The sequence below is a fragment of the Cucurbita moschata genome, unplaced genomic scaffold, assembly GCF_002738365.1.
Source record: "Cucurbita moschata cultivar Rifu unplaced genomic scaffold, Cmos_1.0 Cmo_Scf00045, whole genome shotgun sequence".
Classification (NCBI taxonomy): domain Eukaryota; kingdom Viridiplantae; phylum Streptophyta; class Magnoliopsida; order Cucurbitales; family Cucurbitaceae; genus Cucurbita; species Cucurbita moschata.
Genome location: NW_019268561.1, coordinates 398,240 through 402,429, shown reverse-complemented (window position 1 = coordinate 402,429; position 4,190 = coordinate 398,240).

Below are 4,190 nucleotides of genomic sequence, written 5' to 3'. Positions count from 1 at the left end.
TTTTTTTTTTTTTTTTTTTTTTTTTTTTTTTTTTTTTTTTTTTTTTTTTGCGTTTAATTAATTAATTAATTAATTAAAAATTTTAAAAATTCCTCAAGTGGGAAGCACACGCGTTGACGTGGCGCTTTCTTAAAGAGCATTTACCGACATGACCACTTGCTCTACAATTTTTTTTTTTAATTTTCTCCAATAATTGGTATTTTCTTAAACAAATTAACCATTTAATTTTAACTCAATAATTATGTTTTTCATATTATTTATTTAATTATATTTGGTCTCTCGCTACAACATGACTTACGAAGCGAGAATATTATCTTGAGTATTCATTTCATGATCGAGTTAGGTATACAACGATTCAAGTGATCATATATACTTGGAACCAAGAGATTCAAGAATTACAGTTATGTTAAGGACCATAGCGATAAACATACGTTGGTCCTAACGTGTTTTAAAACTTTTTAAGATTAATAAACTAGCTTTTGTTCGAGAGTAGATGGTGGCACTTGGCGTCAACTGTTAGGAATCACGACTCTCCGTTTGTTCGAGAGTAGATGGTGGCACTTGGCGTCAACTGTTAGGAATCACGACTCTCCGTTGGTATGATATTGTCCACTTTGAGCATAACCACTCATGGCTTTGCTTTGGGCTTCCCCAAAAGGTCTCTTACCGAGATGTATTCCTTTACTTATAAACTCATGATCATTCCCTAAATTAGCCAATGTGGGACTCACTCCCAACAATCCTCCCCTCGAACACAGTACACTACAAGCCTCTCCTAAGACTCATGGAGCTCTTGAACAATCTCTCTTTAATCGAGGTTCGACTCCGTTCTTTGGAGCCCTTGATCAAAGTACACTTTTTGTTCGACACTTTAGTCACTTTTTTACTCCACCTTCGAGGATATTTGAGAATTTTATTGTCTTGGTTAAGTTTAAGGCATGACTCTGATACTAGATTGTTGAACACAACTCTCTGTGGGAAACACTTACATTCTTTATTAACACCAGTCTAGTAGAGATTACAAGACACTTTATAAAATACTACTGCTTTGTATTGCTTGGAATGAAAACCTAGGTATATAATGAGCTAATACAATTATTGGGCTAGTAATGATATTTTAACATCTACCTCTATACTTACTATGGTTCGAGAACCTGCGTACAGAGAATTGCACTGGCAATCAGTTCATCCTTTTGACCAGCAAAGCTATGACATCATTCGATAGTAATCACTCGTGTCCATCATGGTGTTCCATGGCTTTTTAGTCCTCTCCTCCATGACGTTTTCTACACTATACGAAGCAATGAGTCTCGACAGGGTGGTTGTTCGTGTTCGTCATGAAGTAACTCAACAGTCTTTTCTTCTTCTCCCTCGTTCCCCCTCTGTATCATGTTATTTTTCTTCGCAGATGAATTCTGTGAGGTTTTCTTCTTCTCCCTCGTTCCCCCTCTGTATCATGTTATTTTTCTTCGCAGATGAATTCTGTGAGGTGCGGTTGAAGGTCGTTGGCGTATTCTTGGTATCGGGTGAGGATATATATATATATATATATTTGAGTGGGTTTAATAAATACAATAAGATAAGATAAATAAATTTTCCCAATATATATATATATATATTTGAGTGGGTTTAATAAATACAATAAGATAAGATAAATAAATTTTCCCACTATGGGAAGGGTGTGATTATGCCTCTAATTATAATATCACTAACAAAACTAACCCAATTATTCTCTTAATTAATGTATTTTAATAAGTGATATTTATTTTTATTTTAACTTTGTTTTAATTTAGTGCTTATACTTTTAAGAATTTGATAATTGTATAAATAAAATAAATTAAAGAATAGTGAATAAAAAAATTCTAAAAAGAAAAAATACGTGGACGGAATTGACGCATAAGATTATAGAATATCAATGATTCAGGATTCGACACCCGACATTTCTCTATCCGAGTTCTTTCAGCATATTTTGTCCTCACATACAGAATAATTCCTTTTGCAACACGGTCGTATTATTTTTAAGATTATCCCCACAAGCCAACACGAGTTATTTCAGTATGTTTTATAATCATGTTACTTACTCCTCACGTCTAAGAGTTAAAACTATGGTCACAGACTGATACGAGCTAGTATATTTTGTCCTCACTCACATGCATTTTAGGAAAATTTAACAAAACATGTTTAACTATAGGTGCATCTTGTTGATATAAATAGTGACTTTTTAACTTTTTAACTTTTAACTATAGTTATTTTGTCCTCAGGACCGCTCTTATTCAGATGTGGTATCGGTTCATTTACTGGGTTGTGTGTCTGACTTCAAAGTATGTGACTGAGAACAAAACGTCCTAAAAGAACTCGTGTTGGCTTGTGTTGATGATCTTCACTCTTGGAAACGCTTCAGGACAAAGAGTTAACGTGTTCATGTTGCAAGGGGATGTAAACGAACCGTCGAGACCATCTAGTATCAAACTAAATTCTAAACCCCAGTCTAACTCCTGAGCATCAATTTGAACTTCAAAACCCTTACCCAGTTTCGAATCAAAATTCCGTACCTAATTTAAATTTTCGACAAAAATATAAATTTTAAATACTAATTCGAATCTTAAGCATCTGAAATAATATAAGAATGTTGAAACAAAGTATACAAAATATTAAATTACAATTGATTTTATATTTTTTTTTTTTTCAAAATTCTTAAAATTATTAACTAATGCGCTAAATCCGAGTCAATTAACATTGAATTTATTTTCGATTAAAAAAAAAAAAAAAAAAGTCCGTACTATGGCAGACTGCACGCGCACACGCGCCAAAAAGAGGAGAGTGAATGGCGGAAGAAAACTGAGGCAAATCTTTTTTAAGAACCCCGAAATAGAAAGTGGGTCCCACGCCACCCAAAAACAATTCATACAAAATGATTAAAAAAAAAAACTAAATTAATAAAAATATTTTCGAAATTTACATTTTGTGCCAAAAAAAAATTAAAAAAATCTTTAAACTTTTTAAAAAATAATAATAATTAAAAATACTCTTATTATTAATTTATGGATGAAACTATTAATACCCGTAAAATTACCATGAATACCCTTCAAATTGAAGAGAAAGATAACCGACAATGGAATAATATTGTCCACTTTCAGCGTAAGCTCTCGAAGCTTTGTTTTGGGTGTCTCCAAAAAGCCTCATACAAATAGAGAGAGTATTCCTTAATTATAAACCTATAATCATTTCTTAAATTAGCCAATGTGGGACTTTCATCCAACACCTCCCCTCGAACAAAGTACTTCTCCTCTTAATCGAGCCTCAACTCCTTTTTTTTTTTTTTTGGAGTCTTAATCATTTTTTTAATATGCCTTCGAGGAGCCTCGGCTCCTTTTTCTTTTGGAGTCCACATTTGAGTATTCTATTGACATGACTAATTTAGAGCACAACTCTAATACCATATTAGTGTTGGATCGGTATGACAATCTTAGAGGGGTGAATAGGGTTTTAACCATAAAAGTATTTAAACGTGATTAATTTTTCTAATTATGAAACTTTTTACAAATAAGCAGAAGATGATAATTACTCTAACAAAATAATCAAAGTCAAAACAATAATCAACTAGAACATGCAATAAATCGTTGAAATTAAATAAAAAAGAGTTAGAGAAATATGACCACGTAGTTTTCTAATGGTTCGGTAAAACTCGACCTACTCCACTTATACTGTGGACACGTCGGGTATGTTGTCTCGACTGTAATTTTTTCGTTTTAGCTCTGATTTGAGTAATTGAAAAGTCGTTGAATTCGTTATTCTCAACTTTATACTGTGGACAGTTCAAAATACTACTGAAAATTGTTAATAACGAAAAATAGGTTTGTTATCATAAAAAACATCAATCAAATAAGATTAGTGACCAAAAAGCCAACAATTAGTTTTCGGGATTCTATTGGAATAAGACATTTTGAGAAGCGCAAAGCAAAGCTACGAGAAATTATACTGAAAGTGGACAATATCATACTATTATGGAGATCCGTGATTACTCGGGTGAATAATGGAATTTAATAAATTTTTGAGTTTATTTTTAAGAGAGGGGGTGGGGTCCACAGACAAAGTCTAAAACAAAAACAGCGCAAAATGGCGCAATCCTCAGCTATTGTTGTCTGTCTATGGTTTGGTTTTTTTTTTTTTTTTTTTTTTTTTTTTTTTTT